The 23,769-nt window shown below is 33.4% G+C and overlaps 1 pseudogene across 1 annotated transcript; it reads left to right on the forward strand.

Moving 5' to 3' along the window:
• Positions 1 to 6,614: 6,614 nt before the first annotated feature.
• Positions 6,615 to 12,461, forward strand: LOC147409092 (VIN3-like protein 2; annotated as a pseudogene). Its single transcript, XR_015172553.1, has 4 exons — positions 6,615 to 6,770; positions 9,756 to 10,425; positions 11,047 to 11,354; positions 11,453 to 12,461. The product of XR_015172553.1 is annotated as a VIN3-like protein 2 (transcript).
• The last annotated feature ends 11,308 nt before the right edge of the window (positions 12,462 to 23,769 follow it).

Consider the following 23,769-nt stretch of genomic DNA (forward strand, 5'->3'; position numbering starts at 1 on the left):
TTATTGGATTACGACAATCATGGTTCATGAGTATGCTGATATATGGATTCCTATATTCAACGAATTTGAATGAACTATGCTATGATTTAGTTCACTTCATACTGATTCATGATTTGGTATTAGATGAACAAATTCGGTACTTTAGAGTATAACAATTTCAGTTAATAATAAGAGTCCTTAGAAATAAAACTTTCGTGTATTAGCTTAAACGAATTTCAAGTTGAAGTGGCAATAAAACTTATTCAAACGAGCTTCTTGGATGGATTAAAAATTTGGCAAGTTGTACATTAATTTAATGTTCTTTATTGATTTGCTGGTTCCTATATACAAGTTTGGCACATTTCACGAGCATCATCATGATCATTAAAGCTTTATCCCAAGATGAGATGTTTGGTTTAGCGAATTATGTTCTTCCATTCCACTCGGTCCGAGAGATAACACACTTCATGGGTGAAACAATTAAAACAAAAGACACATACACAATAATCCCCCAAAACAAAATAAGTATGCTATAGTCCCTTTAATTCACTTGGTAGTAGCTCCAAAAAATTCACTATTGATAGGAAAATACTAGCTTAAAACTATGGTTTAGGCTCATCATAAAAAAAATAGACCTTTTTATTTTTCGTTTTGGCGGGCCACACGTACCAACCACATGTTAGGCATTTAAATGTAGTCACTTTTAAGTAGAGGGGTATATAGGATTTAAATGTATGACCTGTGGAGTATACCCAGTCACCTTTTCCATCTCAGCTAATACTTAATGGTACCATAAATAAAAAAAGACTTGAGATGTTAGGAATTCTCAAATATATAGATCTAGAAAAAATATACTAATTTTTACAAAAGAAATAATGATGTCTAGGAAATCTGTGTTTTTTCTCTTATCTCAACCATCTAATTGATGGAGCCTCATCCTAATCCCTCACGTTATTGTTCCCACTTTAAATCTCTCTCTTTCTGGTTATATATATACATTAGAGTTTTCTCATGTCATAGGTTAAACTTTAAAGAGATAAAAAAGGAAATAAGTTAGAGAAGTATTATTGAAAGGAACTAAGATTTGTTATTTTGAAAGTTATGTGATAAGCTGATGAAACAATAGTATGACGTCATGTGTATTAAATGAGCAAAAATGATTGGTCATTAAGAGAAAATTTTAGGAACAATTTAAGTGCTTTATTTTTAGTAATTTTTCAGTACACATGGTGTCATGCCATTGGTTCATCAATTTAGTACATGACTTTCAAAATAACAAATCTCTGTTCTATTAAGAGGGGGGTTGATTAGAGGAAATATAATAAAATTGAAAAGAAAAAAAGAGGAAAGACAATAAAATGGGATTGTGTGGATCCCACTCATTTGTTTCGATCTTTAAAGAATACTATATACACTTTAACATGTATCCTAAGAATACACATTAACAAGATCCTAATTTTATTAAGCTTCAATATTGTTTTTTATCCATTTTCTTTTATGTTTACTTGCTTCTAAGAAATTCACGTCACAATATATCGAGATAACACTATAGATTATCATGATGGGAGTGTTGATGAGGAAAATGAAGTGGGAGTTTTACCATTATTTTCAAAATCCATCTAGGAGCATAACTTTATAACAATACACTTTTGTATGTCTACATGCTAATGGGGGTTGGTTCAAAACTAGTTGGTAACTGAAAGATACGGAGTACAATAGATATTGGTTAGAGAAACATTTTCCTAACTAAGTTAGTAAAGATTTGAGCCTTATTAAGAGTTGTTTTGCTCAAATGAATTATCACCTCAGCAATCCAATACCAAAGCACTCTAATTAGTTGCTTTGAAAAACTCATATCCAAAAGAAAAAGAAAAAAAAAAAAAAAATCGAAGAACAACTTTTTTTTCGAATTTGATTTAAGGTTTTGTTCCACATAACTCTCAAATTTAAAATTAAAATTCAACAGTAAAAAATAACATTTTCAAAATTCATAAAATTTTATCCCCTGCAGCACTAAAGCATTGGATCATGTTTTTAGACGCCCAAGGACCCTTGGTGAGTCTGAGTGAAATCCTTACTAGTTTAATAAGGCTAAACGGACTCTATTTGGTTATTGGTGTCGTTCTCTTACAGGTATGCTCATTTCTTTTCTCAAATATCAGCATGTTAGACTGGGAAAAGGAATCTGGCTTTGATGTGATCTCCTGGCACAAGTAGTTATGTGAAGTCTATGTCCTTGAAGGCACACCAGTTTTTTTTTTTTATGGGTACGGAAAAGTTTTGGTGGACCAACACATAAAGAAGGATGCTACAGTGACTAAGAAGAACACTGCGTTAAACACTGAATTGACATGGAATGGAACTGTGCTCAGAACATCAGACATCTTGTATTAATAAAACTAGCCAAATTCAAGAAAGATCTAATCAGCTGAGATGTTTTAATGAACATAAATCAATAGTTGCCATCACCATTTTCCGATGGATAATGCTAAAGTAACATTAAAATGTATATTTCGATGTAGTGGTGCACACATAATCATCGATACTTTTCACTGAGATACAAATAAAAAGTATTTATGATTGTGTGAGCTCCACCACATCAAAATGTCAGAATTGATGTACATTTCAATGTTACTCTAGCACGACTCTTTTCCAATCTCGATCTACAAGGACAATTGTACAACGAGAATGATGATATTAATAATTGAAAGTAAGATTTTTCAAACAAAAAATATCAAATTTAAATGCAAAAAATTCAATTTTATTTTTTATTTTTTATAACAATCACATGTTAATTTGAAACATGATTGAAAATAAAAATTAAAAAGATGGATGAGAGAATTGAATATAAGATTAGATTCGATTTATCGATCTCCAAAGATGTCACACAAGATCGTGGAGCTTTCTTCGATCTTCTCAATGTCCAAAGAGAACAATATGGTCTTACGAATTAATGATAAAGATGATCATAAGAATCCGTAAGTGCTTTATAATTTGATCAAACTTAAGAGAGAGATTTGTCTGTGATGGTAACCGAAGGTGTTTAATTAATCTAAGTTAAAAAAATATTTTAGTCAGAACTTCAGATTCTGATTCAAAATTTGTACATAAGTTTCCGATTCCTTTTGAATGATAACTGTTGCGAGGGATTGATGGGCCAACTGGCTGCCTTATTTATTTATTTATTTTTATAATATAAATATAAATCTTAATACTTGCCTTGAATAACTTCAGTTAAGGGAGTATTCTTCAATTTTGAAAATAGTCCTAATATTTTTAATTCAAAATTATTAACAAGAGTGCCTTGCAAAACGTGGGGGTGTAGCTCATATGGTAGAGCGCTCCCTTCGCATGCGAGAGGCACGGGGTTCGATTCCCGCACCTCTATTTTTATGATAAACAACAACCTTTCACAGAATATATACACAACTGATGATTTTTGGGTTTTTATTTTTTAATTTTTTAAACAAAAACACATCATCTTTAATCTCTCTTGATTGATAAAATTTGAACCCTACATTAGCTCTCATATTTCTTCAAATTCTCTAGCAAACTACAAAGGGAGTGGTACTCTAAAGCATTCTCTTTGAGAATCTAAAGGAAATGTCTCACCCAACCCAAGATTGAAATAATGATTGAATCGATCGAGACAAACAACTCGCAACACCAAACAGTCTTAATCATGGTAGGCAAAGGAGCAATGAACAATAACAATGGTTCGTTATCTCCTCATCATCCATAAACATAAGCCTTATTAGGGCCCAAAAATTATGGCTAATAATTTGATCTGTTGTAAAAATTCTTTCAAGCACAAAACCCCAAATAAAAAAGTCACCTTTGAGGGATCTTCAGACCCGAAATTCCTTAGTAGGAGTAGAATGTGGACTTGATTGCGCTAAAGATTCGTAGAAAGATCTAACGGAAAATACACCATCTTGATTTTCAACCCAAACTCTCTCATCATCCATCTCCAACATTATTGGAAAAAAAATCAACACATATCATCAAAGAAGCCAACGATTCCACCTCCCAATCATTGAAGGCTCTCTTGAAATTGAAGTCCTAAGACAACCCATTATCTTGTAAAACACAAAAGATGCAATTGGACGACCCTTCTTTTGTAATAGTGCAAACAACTCAGAAAATTAGTCCATCAGAGCGACTCATTGCACAAATATCTATCCAAAATCAAACTCTCCTGGCAGACTACACCTTGAATCGAACTCTTTTATGAAAAGAAGGAAAAATTATTGACTATTTCCAAATCCCACAACCATAAGGTGCCCTAGAGTGTCTACTCTCCCAACCTCTAGTATCCAATCCAACTTTAGCCTCAATGACTTTCCTGCAAAAGAGTATTTATTTTCATGCAAAATCTCTAAAGCCATTCCCTCAAAAGAGTCGAGTTTATTAAACTCAATCTATTTCCATCTTTGTAAGATGTATTTATCATTATTTAGTATGTCATATTTAATTTTCATGATTAGTGTTGTGGTGCAAGTTTTGATTAGATATTTATTCCCTTTTTCTGTTTGGTGATTGATCTGGTTTATTAGATTAACTACCCTATTATTCATGCTATTAAACTCAGATGATCAAGTTAATATCACTTTTAGGAGTTTGGCATGGTCTTTTAATCCTTTTATCATAAATTACATCGATTTTAATTGCTTATATAATTTTTGAAAATCCTAGTTGTATTGCATGTCCCCTTACCTATATTACGCTTGGAAATGACAACATATCTATTCAAAAGCTTTTGTAAAAGAATATGATGAATCATATTATGATACATGAGATACATTGTATCATATCAATGTATCTCATCTCAAAAGGAAGGTAGTGTTGGAGAATAATATATGTAACAATATCAATTAGGATATTTCACATTAAGAAATTTTAATAAATTAGAATATTTATGTTAGGCTAATTTCTTTATCTTGGTTGATGTAATCCTTATAAATATCTTATTAGGGTTCAGGTAATATCAATCCAAAAAATCTTAATAAAATCCAGATTTCTACAACTTTGTGTAAATTGAATCCTACAAAGTGGTTGTGTGTCAATTTGAAATTATAATGTCTAATTGTCCCAACCACATATTAATTAGAAACAATGTCTACCCCATTTACTCTCTTGATCGCGAATCATAAATTATTGGGATGATCTTATCAATACTTTGGTCACATATCAATATCATGGAATCTAAAGTCAAGGTTTGCTTCAGGGACCCTACAATCAATGGGTTTTCTCTTTCCCCAGGAGTTAACTGGTCCACGTAACGCTCAAAGGTTCAAATAGGTCTTTTTTGTGTTCCAACAAATGTATAAAAGTAAAAGCTCACGTTAAAAAATTTCATTCATAAATGATGGTAAGAATTCAACAAAAGAGATAAATAACGTTTTTACTAAAGAGTGACTACCAGCGGAACTAAAGCATCATTTTCTTCTTTCGAGTATCCCACAATGACAATTTCAAGACGGGGAAGAAGATTAATAAAAAGGGGAGGGGGGAGAAAGTAGATTAAGATTTAAATGATTAGAGTTTCTATTGACTCACCAACTTTTGCTATCCCACAATGACAATTTTCAGAGGGATTTTTCTCAAAATGTGCGCAATTTTTATACAAATTCCAATTGTGATACACTGTTCATTTTATTTCGAAAATATGCATGGGGTACACTATTCGCATTTATGCATCTACGAATTCGTAAGTTCATCACTTTTAATATCTATGAATTCGTTGATATTAAAAACGACGAACTCATGAGTTTGTAGATGCATAAAAGTGAACAATATGCCGAAATTGGTATTTTGACATATTCAATGCACGAAATAGAGATTTACCCATTAAAAAAAAAGAAAGAAGATTGAGATTTAAATGATGATACACCAACTTTTACTTACACATTGGACAACTGTTTAATTCGAAAAGGATTAGTATGTTATAAGTAAAAATAGGTTTGCCATTAAAATATCTCTAAATCATTCATGTTTTGAGGTGTGTCAATCTAAAAAAAGCCCATGCCATAAATAGTTTGACTTGCACAAGGTTTGACTTTTTTCAATAGATGAAGACCATAGGTTTTGTAAACCCACTAAAAAGGCAAGTGTTTTATTTGGTGAACTGTCATTAAGTGCCCATCAATTTATGACTCATCACATTTATCTAAGCACAAAAACTGATAAAGAGCATGCCAAGTCAGACTAAACAAAAGATATTAATAAGGAAAATACTTGAGTGACTACGTTGGACACTGGGATCAACACTGAGCTGACCTGGATGTGTATAGAGGACCGTCGATTTTCTAAGTTGTATATCGAGAAAATAAATCTATGGTTATTTGTGCACTGCCAGGTCAGCTCAGTGTTGAAGCCAGTGTCCAAGTTAGGCAATGTACGCCGACTCAATAAATAAATGTATTTTGAAATGGACGTTTCAATTTACCGTTTAATGAGAAATCGGAATATATCACGAGCAACATGTGAAGCTCCAAATACTTTCCACTTTCCATATCGACACAACTCTAAAGGCTCATCTGGCTGTCCGATTAACCTCGAATCCACCATATCTGACACCCTGAACACTCTCTTTTATAGAAATAAAAAACATTTATTTATTTCTCATCTCCTTCTTCTACTTTTGATCTTCCTCTTTTATTTCCAGTTGGCCCTCTTTTTCTTCTTGAACTTCAAGTTAAAAAAGAGGGTTTTTTTTTCTTGGATTTTTTACTGTATTATTATGAGAAAACGAGAGGGAAGATTTTCAGGCATGGAATCAGAATTCTCAGGTCAGTTCTCATCTGGGTTTTTATTTTCCTTCCAATGTTGCTGTTATTTTACCTTTTTCTTTTCTTTTCTTTTTCCTGTTTTCCCCTCCTTTTTAGATTTTTTTTTCTCTTGAGAATGTATATTGGGTTTTTTTTTTTTTTTTTAATTCCATCCGGGTTTTCTGTCTTATTGGCGTCTTATTAGTCTTCACTTGTTTGTTTCTCTATTTTTGAGAATGTATGTTGGTAATGTGTTTGGTTGCATGCGAGTATTCTGTTTTCACAGCAAAGATTACAACTTTTCCCCCAATTTTTATTGTTTTAGCTTTATTTTATTTTGGGATTTTTTAATAGTCTGTAGCCCTGATTGTGCCTATAGTTTCCCTTCCATTCAACTGTATTCTTTAGAATGTGTGTTTGGTGGTCAAGGAAATGGTTATAGAGGATATGGGCAATGCAAATCTTGGTCTACAAATTACAAGTTGATGCATTTTGACAATTAGTTGGATTTTTGAGTTCAATAAGTAGGAAAGGTGATAGTAGCTTTCATTGTAAAGGTTTATATGTGATTGCTAAGTTTGCATTTTGTTGATGGAAGGATGAGAACAATAGAAAGGTGTGTTGGGTCTCCAATGATTAGGTCGTAGAATGGCGCGCTCCCATCTAAACTTAAGTTATTTAGAAATGTATCCTTGAAACAATAACGATTTTTCCTTAATTTAAAAGTCAAAATTAAAAGCTCATAAGAAAAAATTGTTATTGTTTCAAGGATACGTTTATAAATAACTTAAGTTCCATAGACAAAAGTGTCTTACGAGATAATGTAAAATGGCAATGCTGAGAGCTCGTACAAGAAATCATCGTCATCGAAGCCTTATCCCAAAGATTTGGAGTTAGTAAACAAATCTTGTTCCTCCATTAAATTTTTCCAGAGCCATACCTTCTATTATTGAATATGTTCTATTCACTTTCACTATCTCAATCCATGTTCTTTTGGGTCATCCTCTCACTCTTTTAGAACTTCAACTTTTATATTCCTTCTAATTGGGATTGAAATTGGCCTTCGTTGAACCTGCTCAAATTATCTCTACCAACTTTATCTTAGGTAATCTCCTATTGGATCTACTCCTCCATTTTCTTGAATGCGTACAATTTTAATTTTATCTTTCCTAGTCTTTCTAATCATCTATCTCAACATGCTCATCTCTGTTCTGCTCAATTTATTAACATGATATGTCTTGACCGCTCAACATTTAGTTCCATAAAGTATAGTTGGTCTTAATACCATCTTATAAATTTTTTGATTGGTAGCTTTAGTTACATAGCACTCTAGAAATGCACCTCCACTTTAAGTATTTAGGCAGCCAAGAAGTATTAGTTACATGATACTTGTTGACCTGATATTTCTTGGCCGCCAATCTGTCAATTCCATAAAGTATAGTTGGTCTTAATACCATTTTGTAAAATTTATGATTGGTTGCATCAGTTACATAACACTCTAGAAACACACCTCCACTTTAAGTATTTGGCCCTATTTATATGGGCAACATTTTCCTCAATCTCTCCATCCCTATGCATAATAGACCCTATGTAATGAACGTGTCACCTTGGGGTATTTTTAGACCGTCAACTTTTATTGGACATTTCTCTTCATGGATGTCAGTACTAATTTACACTCCTCATACTCAGTCTGGGTTCTACTTGTTTTAAAGCCCTTAGAATCAAACATATACCTCTATAATTCTAGTTTAAAAGTTGACTCTCTCTAGTATTATCAACTAATATTATGTCATCTTCAAATTACATGCACCAAGAATTGTCCTCTTGAATCCCACTAGAAATTACAATCTTTAAGAATTCCCACTATAGAAAAAATTTTAGATGTCCTCAATAGGAAAGAGTGATGTCAATTTGTAGCATATTGTGCCATCTATTGGTGTCATGCACTAATGTAAGTTAACTTCCATTCCAATTGCAATCAAAGTAATAATAAGTAATACTCGCATTTCTAACTATGAATTATGTCCAATCCCCATATAGTATTCCATTTAAGTATCTTGTATGATTTTGTTGTTCGAGACTCCTGTTTGTGTTTCTGTCCTATTAATTAGAGCCTGAACCTGAGTTTCACTGAGGTTGATGAAAGAAACTGAAATGGGTAGTATGGGGGTAAGCATATGGAGGAATAGTCTAATTTGACATATTCATGGAAAATATCAGAACTTAAAACATATGTGGATTTCATGGGAATTGCTGTGGGGATGGTTAAGTGATTGAAGAAGTGCTGTTTTCCTCCTTTTTTTGAGTGACTCTTTTTAGTGACTTTTTTGTATGGATGTTGGCACTGGTCCAAAGACTCATAGGCACCCTAATGTGGATTCTCCCATTAAATTGAAACCTCAAAGATGAATTTCAACACAATTAATGGGAAGAGACTACTCCTTTGGATGCTAGACTTGGTTTGCATTTCACGATCAATGTAGTCATCCCTTCTTGTTTGGTAGTTAGGATTGTTGCAGTTAATGCAGAGTTCTGGTGAAGGCGAGTTCCTTAGATGAATTCTTAACCACATTTGGTCTTCGAAGAGGATTTTCTCAAATTCTCTAGAGGAACCGTGATGCCTCTCGTCCATGGTGTCTAAATCATGGTTTTGCCACCACTAATTTTGTATTGGGGTCTCTCATGTGCATAGGAAGGTGAGCTTTTGAATTAAAATAATGAATCAATTTTCTGAAGACTTTTTATTTTTTCCCCTATTTCATTTAATTAAAGTTTCATTATCCGTTGGATGGATATGATTAGCAATGAAAAAAGAATGCTTGCTTTGTGAAAGTTAAGGTGGCAAGTTTCACATCATAAATGTTGATTGGTCTGGTGTTTCTAAGTCGTTTTTTTCTCTTCATCTTATGTAGAATAGAATATTCTCTATGCCAAGTTTTCTTCCTCTACCTCTGCTTTTGGGATAAAAAGCTATTCCTTGAAACTATGCTCTCTCCCATTTTCCAGGTTTTGTGCTTGATCCTGCAAAATGTAGTCAACTGAGCTTGGAAGAGAAGAGAGAACTGGTCCATGAAATAGCTCAATGGTCAAAGGATGCCCCCGAAATCCTTCGTTCTTGGAGTCGTCGGGAACTACTTGAGATTATCTGTGCTGAAATGGGAAAGGAAAGGAAATACACCGGCTTTACAAAATTCAGAATGATAGAGCATCTCCTCAAGTTAGTTTCAGACAAGTCTGGTAAAAACAATACCGATGATACACTTTCTATTTCACCAGGCAAAGCTCAAAGTGGCTCCAAAAGGCAAAGGAAGAAAGAGAACCCACTTCGATTAGCGACCGACCCACATTATAATTCCCTAGAGAACAGCAGAGAGGATCGAGTCGACACCTTACTCTGCACAAATCTTGCTTGTAGAGCTACTTTAACTCCACAGGATGCATTTTGCAAGAGATGTTCTTGCTGTATTTGTTACCAATATGATGATAATAAAGATCCTAGTCTATGGTTGGCCTGTGATTCTGATCATCCTGATCAGGATGGTTCGTGTGGGATGTCGTTTCACTTGAAATGTGCTCTTAAGCATGAAAGGGCCGGCATTATGAAGAATGGGTGCCATACAAAGTTGGATGGAAATTTCTCTTGCGTTTCTTGCGGAAAAGTTAATGGATTGATGGGGTAAATAAACTATTCTCTTCACTTGACTAACTTCTATGTAGAATATACTATGCAGATATTGGTTCATATAATGTTGTATAATCATTAGTTAATATTTTATGAGAGAAAAATGCAGAAAGGCACGAACATAAGTAGTATATAGAGCTGCTATTGGCACCCCAACTTTTACTTATTACACCCCAATTTCTGAAATTATTTATCAGACCCCAATTAAAGTTTAAACACACCATTTGAACATTACAAAGGTTTGGCTCAAATTATTATCTCAATATTACAAAACATTATAACACTCATTCAAACAATTTCAGTAGTTTACAATTATGATTAGGCTCGTATAAAATCTTAAAACCAAAAAAAAACAGATCATTCTATTGGCACCCCAACTTTTCCTTATTCTCAACAATTTACTTATTTTCTTTATTTTTAATTTGGGTGTAATTAGTTAAAATTGGGGTGCCAATAGCAGCTCTATTGTTATAATAGAAGAGTATAACAGTATGGATAGTCAATTCAAGCAATTTTGATTGTTTAGTACAAATAAAGGTGAAAGAAATAGGATGGCAAGAAATGGTTGGCATATGATCTTTGTCCTAAAATCCATGTCTGTTTGTTTACTTTCAGATGCTTGCGAAAACAATTGTTGGTGGCCAAAGATGCTAGAAGAGTGGATGTCCTGTGTCATCGAATATCTCTGAGCCATAAGATTCTCAAAGGAACTGAGCAATACAAAGAACTACAACGAATTGTAGATGCTGCCGTGAAGAAACTCAAAAAAGAAGTTGGACCTCTAGACCGAGTTTCCTCAAAGATGGAACGTGGCCTCGTCAACAGGCTCACTTGTGGTGCTGAGGTACAGAAGCTGTGTGCTTCTGCAGTGGAAGCCATTGATTCCATGCTTTTAGTCATGGATCCGTATCATATACAACTAAGTCGGTTTCTCTCTCTCTCTCTCTCCGTGTTTTGGAATTTGTGATCTTTTAAGACTTTTTCTTTACTATATCTTGCTTAATTAGTAATTACTGGTCAGGTTGCAATATCCGATTCGAAGAAGCCTCGCTGTTCTCCATTGTCGTTGTATTGGAATACGAAGATAAGTTGTTGGCTAACTTCTTGGGATGTCGACTCTGGCATCGAAGGTCAACTGCGATGGACTATCCGGAAAAACCTACATACATTGTACTGAGGCCAGAAAGAAGTTCTTAATATCAGATCTTGATCCTTCGACGGAGTATTTCATCAAGGTTTCTGTGTTTAGCAGCAAGGGTGAATTGGGTGCATGGGAAGCTAAATGTGTCACACAAGCACCAAGTGGAAGCTCGGCTTCAGCTTTAGATGATGAAAAGGAGGATCAAGCTTTGACGGTTCAAGCCAATTCACAGAGGGATTCAACCAATTCTAGTGACAATAAAATAACTTCCGGGGACAATCACTCAAAGCTTCGATTATTGGAGGACATCAGCAAGAATGACGAAAGCTATTTACTGCCTCGTCCAGTGTTGGCTCTACCTTTCATGGGTTCCACCTCTATTCCGCCAACCACACCTTGTAAATCCGATGGAACGCAAGAAGCTCCAGGTTCTGTTAGTAAGAAGCAATCAGCAGAAAGTAATTATGAGTACTGCGTGCGGGTGATTAGATGGTTAGAGCGTGAAGGTCACATGGGAATGGACTTCCGGGTGAAGTTTCTTACTTGGTTTAGCTTGAGAGCAACAACGCAAGAGAGGAGGGTCGTGAGTGCATTTGTGGACACTCTGATTGATGACCCACCAAGCTTAGCAAGTCAGCTTGTCGATACCTTCGTGGATGAGATTAGCAATGAACAGAAGGCGATTCCAAGAATCCGTTTCTGCACTAGGTTGTGGCATTGAGAAATTGAATACAGAATTTCTTCTGTTTGGGAAAAACAGACTGATGGGAGGTAGTTAATACAGTTATTAGCATTTTAGGAACATGGATCTTTGACCTGATCTTTAAGGCAACATTAATGTGAAACCCATTGATTTTGATCTCTAGATATATATGTTTTTCTACCTGTATCCTTGTGGAAGAAATCTAAGGTGCCTGATGTGATGTATTTGGTACACATGGAAGACTTGCCTAGGCAGGGGAAGAGCCAGGATTTTGCCCATGTGGGGGCAACTAAGAATTAAAAAAGAAATTTGCAGGGGCAATTAAGAGTGGATATATATATATATTTTTTTGTATTTTTTGTTTTTTGATTTTTTTTTTTTTTTGGTTTTTTTTTTTTTTAGTGGGGGAAATAGTGGCAGATTTTTTTATCTGTCACAATAGCTCATTATTCCATAAACATTGAAAATTCTTGCGATGGCAAGTGCCCCCACTGTAAATCCACCCGTGCCTAAGAGAGATTAAGCCTCCTATTGCCATGGAAATGTCATTGGCTCGGGCAGCCTCACAGGTGCTTTGCCAATTCAGTATGTGGATCCTCTTCTCTTGATTTCTTTTGTTTAGTCTGAGTATTGAAATGAAAAACCATAAAACAAGTATGAGAAGGCAATACTACTTCCTTTGCATACTTGTGTGGGTGCATGTAGAGCAGACATATACTACTTCCTTTGCATACCTGTGTGGGTGCATGTAGAGCAGACATGCATATGTCGATAAAAAAATCTTCTTGAAGACCTGCACTAATAATTTACATACTAATGTGGGGGTAAAATGTGAGTTTATCTCAAATTCTTCATGTGTTATCTCAAGATAAGTGTAATTGATATTATCAAAAGTCATAAAATAAATAAAAAAAGAGTTATTTGATACGTATAGAGATCTTAATTAAGATAGATGGTAGGTAATATTCGACTTTAACCAGCTCTCTAGGTCGGGAACTTCCTACAAAAGCTTGGCATTCTTTGCCAATGAAGGGTGAACAAAATAGGGGAATTTATTCAACATCCTCTGTAAAACTTGGCATTACATTAGAGAATAATGAAAGTAACCTCTAGCTCTCCAAGTGTGAGGTAAATAAAAATTAGGAAGCCAGTGGTGAGTTCCTCGAATCCATTGTCAATACAAGAGCTCCCAAATAAAATAAAATAAGAGAAGAGAGAGAGAGAGAGATGAATGTGGGTAAAACACAACTTGTTCACAAGGTTCGTTATTTTAAATCGAGTCAAGTCATTATTTTTCTAGTACAATTCATGGTCTTCCAACATTTTTCCTCCTCCCCGGCCTAACGGCATCTTCCCTCATATAAGAAAAGTAGTTTTTTTAAGTGGGAAAAAAAAAAAAAAAAGCAGTCTTGATTCTTGAATCAAGGAGTTGCTATACTTTCCAACTCATGTCTTACAAATTTGGTTGGAATTATTTCTCAGCTCAACATTGTTATTTAATTACTTAGTTATCAATTGGACTGGTAAGGTATGCCCAGACGATCATCTAGAGATATGTGATTTTAACTTTTTCCCTCACCTTTTAAGCTTTAAAATTTTAATTCTTGTCCTTGCCTTCTGTTGATGAAATAATGAAAACAGCTTCAGAAAAATATATACATACAATAATTGTTCTATCTCATAAGACATAAATTGGATTGGGATTCGAGCCCTTTCTACTCACTGATGGATTGGATTCGTTGGGTCCGAATCGGATACAGATCAATCTGGAACCAGTCTGATACAGATTAGATAAGACCTAGAACCGATTCGAAATAAATGGGATTCAACATTAGGTAAGATCTGTATTTATGAACCCCAAGGGTTGGCTCAATGGCAATTTCTAACCAATAACTGGTTAATGCTCATAGGTCGTTGGGTTGATGCTCAATACGAACGTTAATTCCTCATAACACACCCTGATTTACTTGATGCATGTACCCCAAGATTAATCCTTTGGACAAGACTATGGTCTATTGGGTAGACAAATCCCAGATATGAGTCCAATCCAATGTTTATAGGGATTCTTGTTATTAGAAAAAAATCTGTAATTATCAAATATGAATATAAGGACCCAAATCTGATCCAATAACAATCGGATTAGGTCTAGATCAAATCAAATCCGATGTGATACCAAGTATGCATTAATTTCACACACACTCATATATATGTATAAACAAAATATGTACTATAATTTGCTTTCTTTCTCACATTTTTATTAGGACACGGTTGATCCAGAATCCGAAGCATTGATCTCGACGTAGAGTTATTGAATCGAAACATATTGGATTTCAAGTCTGATTCGATCTATTAACAGAGCTAGCTAGCCCTAACTACAAATGATGAAAAATTAAGCCTGATTACAATTGTGAAGCACATGCATTAATGTTTTCATTGTTTATGGAATTATTAAGATTTAGTTGACAAGTTAAGCCGAGATTTAGAAAACTAATAATGATTTATGCAGATTTGATTGGACTTAGTTCGGTAGGGAGTTTGTCCAACAAGAAAATTTAAATAACAAATTACCAAACCCTTTATGTTACAACCTATCAACAAAAAGAGAACAAGTTGAAGCAGGTTCTAATGGAGGAATCTCAGTAGAACAGGCGACCTTCATTCCAGGCTTTTGCTACACGTGAGAATCACTTTTGGTGAGAGGAGCCTTACCTTCTTATATATACACTCTAAAATGAAATGTGGGTTTTTTTTCAAGAGATTATATTAATTGCCACACCATTGTTTTTTACAACAAACCAAATATCAAGTGAGAAAAACTCTTCAAATCAAACTCCTCTCACTCTTTAACTGGTGTGTTATAAGAAAGTTGGTGTGGCAATATAATCTCTCTCTCTTTCGCTCTAATGGGTGGTGCAACAGCTATAGACATAAAAAGTCCAGATCCTTAAATGCATTGAGAAATACTTTCACCCACCCATATGACGCTCAATAATAATTTTAACTAAAACAACTATATAATCAAGATCAAGTTGGGAATCAGGTTCTATGAAAATCTTCGACACGTTGTAGCATCTTCTCCTAATGATCAAACTCCCTATGGTGGGCCACCAGACAATCTGAATCCATAACCAACTATATTAATCACAGCCCACACTCTTTGAACTATTTTCTTTATTTAAAGGGTTCAGATGGGTATCTTTCTAATTCAAGAATGATAGATTTATGTCTCTACTATACAAAATCAATGTGTTTAATTAAACATAGTGACAAACCTAATATATTTACAAATATATATATTGGAAGTAATGATTAATGGGAGCTTCTAAGGTTGATAAATAATTGAAATTGGTGCATGTGATAGACAATGTGGGCATCAAAAGACTTGATAACATATGGGTTCAGTGTGGCTTTAATCATTGATTTCATGTCTTTTAAGTATAATTAGAAACAAGGGATGAATGCAATGTACTTGGACAAAAAGGAACATAGAAGGCAGGAAGTCTGCGTTGGTATTGTTTCTTCTCTTGGTGCATGTATGTGCTAATTAATTAGCCATATAATCATGTTAAATCATCAAAACTCAATTTCCATAACAATAATAATAACACATTTGTATATTAATTTATCTTTTGACAAAAGTAACCCTCCATTATTTAGGTTCGTATGTTGGAAAAAAAAAAGGTTTAGAATCTAATAATTTATTTAAAAAATCAAACAATTGTGTTAAGAAATATTGAATTTGAGACAAGGCATGTAACCGTTTTCTTTAACACTCTTTACTCAAAGAAAGAATGCAAGGTTTAATTTGGATGGACTCCAACAAAGTGGTTTATAGGATACATTGAATCTAATCTCTCGATCACAATTCGTCATCTTATAAAAAAGATGGAGAGTTTCCTAATAACTCAATTGGATAAAATACTAAAAGTTGATGTAAGATGGAAGAATTTTTAAAGTGTGCCTCAATAGCGTATTACTTGCACACACATTCACATGTGTGAACACGACATATAGCTTCTTCGCCTTGCACCATGACATAATTTATTTATTTATTACTTAAAAAACTAAAGTAAATAAGATATCCTCTATGATGTCAAGAAAACTCTTATTCTTTTCTTTTGTGAGATTATCTTTTAGGAGTAAATTTCTTAACTTAGCATGTAAGAGACAAAATGCTCTTCAACTTACCTAAAAAACCAAACAAAAAAATAAAAATTATTATTTAGAAATTGAGTATAATTATTAAACCATGGGATTTCTTTTTCTTTAAAGCATGAGCCCCACACTAGAGGTAGAGCCTAGTCTATCTCATCCAACCAAGTGAGAGGCCCATTTTTAAAAGCCCAATGCATTTACAAATTATAAAGTGAGTATTATTCGATATGATATATAATAAGACTTATATTGATAGTCAGGCATCTTCATACAAAATTATGACAAATATTAGGTTTTAGATCCACATATAAAATTGGGCTTTATCACCTCTAGGATTTTCCCCAATTTATAATGAAATATAAAATGGGTTCTATAATTCTTGTATCGTTAATTATGAGTCTAGGCTTAATTATCCAAAAAATAAAAATACCCAAAGGAACCAATCCCAATTATTCATATCCAAAAACCATTTGCTTCAGTATTAGAGACTCAATTGATAGGATCTTGAATCAGCAAATTTATAGAGTTCATTTCTAGTTCCGTTTTACTATGAGAAATGAAGGAAAATTGGAAGAAACATGTACGAGCGGTTAAGAAGGAAAATTGGAAGAAACATGCAAGAATATATTTTTTATTTTTCATCATATATCTGTCACCTGAACTCCAACTAATTAGTTCAAAGGTAATTTCTGACTGATAAACAATGAATGTCCGTAGGTCGTGAGTATGATACCCAGTATGAGTATTAATTCTTTAAGGGCCACCTGCGAGGGTACAACCTCACTTATCTGGTGTGTGGATGTGTGAGCGTTACACATGTCCTGGGACTAATCCTTGAACAAGACCATGGTCTACGGATTGGACATAGCCCAGATACATGTCTTGTCCACTATCTACAAGGATACCCAGTTATCACAAAAAAAATTAAAAATTATATGTGTTGCCTTGAAAAAAGCGAGTTTAATCTGACCTTGACAATAAGTATTTCGCAAGTAAGGGAGTCAAGATAATCTCCAACAATACAATAGGTGTGGTGGAATACGTATCTAAAGAAACGAAATCATATCCATTTGTTCATAGAAACTAACATGATTATTATAAACTTCTCATTGAAATGTAATCAAATCTGTATAAAGATTGAGATAAGTGAATGATAAGATATCAAACAGTTTGTATCCCAGATCCCAAGGTGTATGTAAAGAACAAAATTTTCACAGATAAGTTTCAGATTAGAAATTTGGTATTTATGGTTCCACTAATACTAAAAACAAACACAAACAACAAATTATGGTATCTAGGTACAGTTGTATAAGATCAAAACTTATCATTGACAAAGCTTTTTAGCTGAAAATTAAGGTAGTTGGTAACACTAAATACAAGGGTTATTTTGGTAATTGGTGCAACTGTGGGTACGGTAGTTATCAATTATGAGAGACATTATTGTGATCTATGAGATATGACTTATAACCTTATTTATTTGTGTCTGAAGAGCGACAATACAGGCCCAATGCTGCTCACGTGGCAGACAACTTCGTCTAGCGTTCCTACGTAGGTCCCACCCCCTCTCCTTAACGATCACATGGGACCTCCCCCCATTTTCCATCAATAGTCCTTGTTCCCCTAACGAATATCAAAATTAATTAACGCAATTAATGATATATAATGTTCTATTTTATTTATTTATTTTTTAATAAATAATTTACTCACCAATCACCAAACTTATTTAATTATAAACCCCTCCTTATTTTAAAATTAGAAGAATGGCAAGAAATTAAGAGTACGCTTACATATCCGTGTGACTTCGATAACTTTCGGCCTTCTTAAATATTTCAGTTCCCAAAACTAACCTTGGGGTAATAGATGGTACATTACTTAATATAAAAAGAGCTGTGTTGGAGTAACCTAAGATTGGACCTTGTATCGTATATCATGATGTGAAAATGTATAGGAATCATATATATTTTTGACATGTATCCCAATGAAAGAATCTACGATTTTTACACTTTCACATCAATATGTATGATATGAGGTATAATCTTGAGATTACTTCAGTATTAGTCATATAAAAATTAGAGGTAGATTTGTAATCTCAATTGCTTTTATTTCTCTATTAGTATAAGAAAAAAATTCTCATATACACCAATACATGTCATGTAAGCCATAATCCAAGGAAATTTTAAAATGAGATATTTTAGGTGTTTATTTTTTAAATTTTAGCTTACACGGCATGTATTGAGGTGTGGGAGGAGGTTTTCAATCTTCCACCCTTGGTGTATACGATCCAGACTCCAAGAGAAAAATAACACTTGTTATGTTTATTGGCTAATTCATTAAAAAAATAATCATATATTATAAATTCAACATAGTAATATTATAAAGAATTGTGATAATCTGACTTATCCACATGGCATACTCAATTTACACCTCTGACGTGACATGTTTGGGAATCATAGATTTGCACTCTTCAAGATATAGAACTACACTTTTTTATGAGGTGTAGATCTACGGTTCTTGAACATATCATGTCAGAGGTGTAAATTGAGTATGCCACATAGGTAAATTAGATTATCATGACTATTATAAACGAAACCTTTATACTTTCTTATGAAGTTGCCTAATAGTTTTATCTCCTCTATACCTTGAGATGAGTCACTCTAAGTCATGTTTAGGTACTAAATCAACAAAAATCACTTATGATTTCATTCTCTCTTATCTTCTATTTCAAAGATAAGTGATATTTAATCTTAATTGATAGTTTTCAAGATTTATATGTAGATTTTCAAGATTATAGTTTTAAGTCAATTAATTTACAACAAACTTTTGTGAGTTGACATGATCCCTTTTTGTTTCGTTGTGGATATGTCATCTTCCCAAAGGGACAGTTCGACAAAGGGAGTTTGGATCTTGGCCTCAAAACGCTTCTTGACTAAGGAGTCTGGTCATGGGAATTGTCGATGTTGACATGTCGACATGTGTAGAAACTCGATGGATGCTGCTTCATTCCTATAGTTGTCAAACTAATTTATTGCTCTCAATCTTAAATATCCATGTATCTCTCATTTCCTCTTTCTTTTAAATTATTTTTATTTAATTTTTTTAAGACAACGTAGCTTCAAATAGGAAAATTAAATAGTTTTTATATCAAAATATTTCGCCCACTAAGATTGATTCTATAATATTCTTATTATTAAAAAGAAAAAAACAAAAAAAATCTGAAGAACGATATTACTTAAGCAACACATGTTTCCCACGTTATCGACCCTAATTATCTTGAACATGCATCAAATTACATAAGACACTTGCCCATAAAAGAACACATCAATAATTTGTAAACTCTATCCACAAGAATTGCAAATGCCTCCTAATTAATTGTAGGATGTTAATGGTGTTCCTCAACAAGTTCAAATTTGGTGGGCCCATCCGGGACACAAAAAACTTAATTCAACCTTAAATTGTCATGTGACACACTTTTGAACGAATTGACTCATGAACATTTTCCATAGGGCAATAGAATACATCAACACAAGTGAATTGATCTTAAGTGTGACATTTACAATTGGATTACTTTATAAAAAAATTGAAGTATTAACTATCAACTCATGATGAAATCATTAAATAAAAGTTTTTTTAAGAAAAATAATAACTATGAAATGCATCTTTATGTATTATCATTGATATCTTTAGAATTTACCTTATTGTAATTGTAGGAATTATTCTAACCTTCTTGGATCGATCCTTTTACAACCTAGCTATCCTAGGTTTTCTACTATTTAATAATGGCATGAAGCTTCCTTTTCAATCTCCAACAATATTCTAGCAAAATATGCTCAAACAATCAAGTTAATCGGCAGTCCTACAAAATACCAGGGTCATGTGAGAGAGATTGCTCGTACTTTCCTATGGTAGAACCTGTTATTTATAAACATCTAATTGCCCTTTGTTGTTTTCCTTCCTAAGGTGCTATCGACTCTATTGGATCATGATTACGCTTTAATGTTGCATTGTTCCATGATTCACCTTAACCATAATCAACCCATGCCTCTGCTCCATGTCAATTATTAGCAAGTGAATTTTTTAGGTATCGGGCTGTTCTTCCTCTTTTTCTTTGAATGGTAAGTCGAGCTCTTTTTTACCTACCCTAAACATATTTCTTCTTGTTAATTAGACTTGGGTAATTGGAACGCTTTACCACTTTCTTAGTCTAACTCAAAGAAGGTGTTTTGTAAAAATCGTGTTCCGGACAATAGTTGTCTCTCAAATATTACATATTTTCTTTTTTACGATGGATCAAGAGATACATCCTCGCCTGGCAAGTTATTCTTAGATGATGTATGTTACCCCCTCACAAGGCCCTAGATTGTCACCCATTTTGCTGATTTGAGTGCATGGGTCGCCCCAACTTGAGTGTGTACATGAAGGTGATTTTCTATGATCATTTTTACCGACATGTCTGTATTATTTGCAGGCATATTCTCTTTCTTTAAATTTACCCATGATAATTGTCTATTATTATCCATTATAAATATTATTTTGAATATTTTATAATATATTTTTAAAGATTAAAATATTTATTTTTCCAAATTAAGTCTTCGCCAATACTCTTATCGAGGTAGTGAGCCATATTGTTTTAATTTGATCGATAAGTTGAAGTGGCCCCATATGTAAGGCGGCAAGTATGAGTAGGCACATTAAGGTCTAGGAATTGTCGATCAACGCGTTTATCCCGAAAGGTGCGGAGTGGGGTCGTTGACTTTAAGAAGCAATTTAACTCTAACATGGTTAGTTAACTCTTCACTACCGACAACGTCGTGCGTAAGACATTGTAGAACGACTAAACACATCCAACACTGCTGTGGAAAGATACTTTGCTGTTAAGCTATAACATCCAATCAGCTGTACACTTGTTAATGAATAGCACAGCAAAAGATCAGAGCTTTGCGGATGATCTGAAGATTTAGATCCAATGGATATTAATTAAGCACCTATGAAATCAAATAACAATAAAGTACAGATGAAAAGTTACATTTGTCATGATTTGTAAAAAAAGTGGTTTTGGAATAATAAGGACATCAAGCAAGCTTTACTTGATTCAAAAAGAGAATATTTTAAAAGTATATAAAGTTGGATTGTAGAAAGACATGGAACTGATATTTACTAAGGATCATCTTGTAAAGCTAACCAATTGCTGTCTCCAGTCCACAAAGGGGTCTGGCCCACTTGATAAGAGAATATTCTAAAAGACATGAGATGAGAAGATATTTCCTAAGGATTCTCAGTGTAACATATCCGTAGAAAATAGGAAACATGCAGGTATCGATTCCTATAAAGTCTATTTTTCCTTTTAATTCAACAGGATGTTTGATGTCGTCACCATTTGAGTTTGGAAAAGTCTTGTTAAAAAAGTGCCAATGGCCGACTTCCATGTAATGTAATAGTGGAGAATATTAAGAGCAACTCCAACAGACTCTTTAAACCTGACATCCTCTTTATTTTAAAGAGTCAAGTCACAAAATTTGGGTCCAAAAAACTTTTTACTTACAAATTTTAAAATAAAAATATGAATATCAAGATAATTGTTCATTAAATCTAATGAGGGGTTTTGACTTGTTATTATTAAAAATATAATATAAAAATTAAAAAAAAAAACACATTTTCCTTACTAATTCAACAAGATTTCAAATCTTATTAAAGGTCGTTGAGCCCACATGGATTATCACACTGACAATCGACCACATCATCTTTTTATATTTTATGAAAAATCTATATTCATAAAAAAAATGTTTAAAGTCTTTTTTAAATTTTTTAGCTTGATTCAAGATGTTTAAATGGATGGATATCAAATTCCTAAAACTTAAAATTATAAATCAACGGTGAAAAATAATATATATTCAAAATTCTTAGAATTTTGTTCTCTGGAAGTTTGTGGTATCGGATCATGATTTTGGATTTTAAAATATAATGTTACAACTTTTATTAAATTTAAAATCAATTTTCAACAAATAAAAGATTTGTTGAGTCTATTGAAGCACCCAACAAATTTTGGACTAGCTAAATTAATATTTGTCATATTTTGACAAAATATGATCTTTATTGTAAATAGCATTGTTGGAAATGCTCTAAGGAATAGAGTCTAGATTGTATGCACCAAAGGATTGATGCCTAAAATATCTTCTTTATAAAAATCCCCATGATTGTGACTTACATGATATGCGTTGAGGTGTGGGTGGAGGGTTTCAATCATGTACCCTAGGTGATAAGATCTAGAGTTTACGAGAAATCATTAGATAATTGTAGTCATCCATTATGTTTGAATAGTTGAGATGTGCCCTCTCTTCTTACACTAAGATAGAAGTGTCACTACTCCCAGACCTACTTTAGAATGGCACTTGGAATGCTAATATCAAATAGTTGTAACTATCAAATTCTTCCTAAATTTTTATATATATAAAACTACAACTCTTAACTGATGAGTTGAGAGTTATACTTCTTAAGAAATGAGATCAATTGATAACTCATCCTATGGTCTACTATAAGAAATGATGATGATTGTGGATACAAAATATGGTCTTGCCATTAGTCTTTGTAACTCATCACCTGACCCAAAATCATACTTGTGGGAGTGGATACGTAGTTGATACACGTGTTGGCATCCAACTAATTCTACCTTTCCTAAAATTGTGTGACATTGAGTAAAAATTCATTTGTCAATTTTCCTAACGTACTGAGACTACCCACTTTGATAGATTAATCACTTTGTCAGTTTAATCACTATAATAAAATAACATCAACATCAGATCAATCAGTCTTGTTTGTTACATACATGAACAAATGGCCTACCTAGACTTCACATGAAGAAGCTTCTTGGACTTGGGAATGAAACATCTCAAGTGGCCTGTCCCAACGATAGAGGCCCTGTCCCAACAATTTTGCCTCTATCGTTGGTTTTTTTCTTCTTTTTTATCATTATATCTAGAACACGTGAGAAATTTTGGGAGGGAACTAGTCAACCATGGGTTTGCTTGGCTCCAACCTCTTAATCATTATTTTTATCCAAAACTCAAGAATAAATTTTTGTAGTTAACCAAAACACTAGTGTTGCAATTAACTCTTGTAATCAAATTTCAAAAGTTGAATTTGAGAGAGTTCAACTCTATGAACCTAGTTTTAAGATTTCCCTCAAATATGTTGTCATATAACCTTGGACAAAGTCTTGTTAAGTAGATTAATAATAATAATTAAAATTGACTTCACCTTCAAACTCTAGTGAAAATCCTTGGATTTTCTTCTTAAAATATGTCCTCTTCAATACCTAGCGTAAAGCCCTCAACTTCGAACTCAG

Source organism: Akebia trifoliata, chromosome 2 (assembly GCF_017979445.1).
Source record: "Akebia trifoliata isolate Shusen 1 chromosome 2, ASM1797944v1, whole genome shotgun sequence".
Taxonomy (NCBI): Eukaryota; Viridiplantae; Streptophyta; class Magnoliopsida; order Ranunculales; family Lardizabalaceae; genus Akebia; species Akebia trifoliata.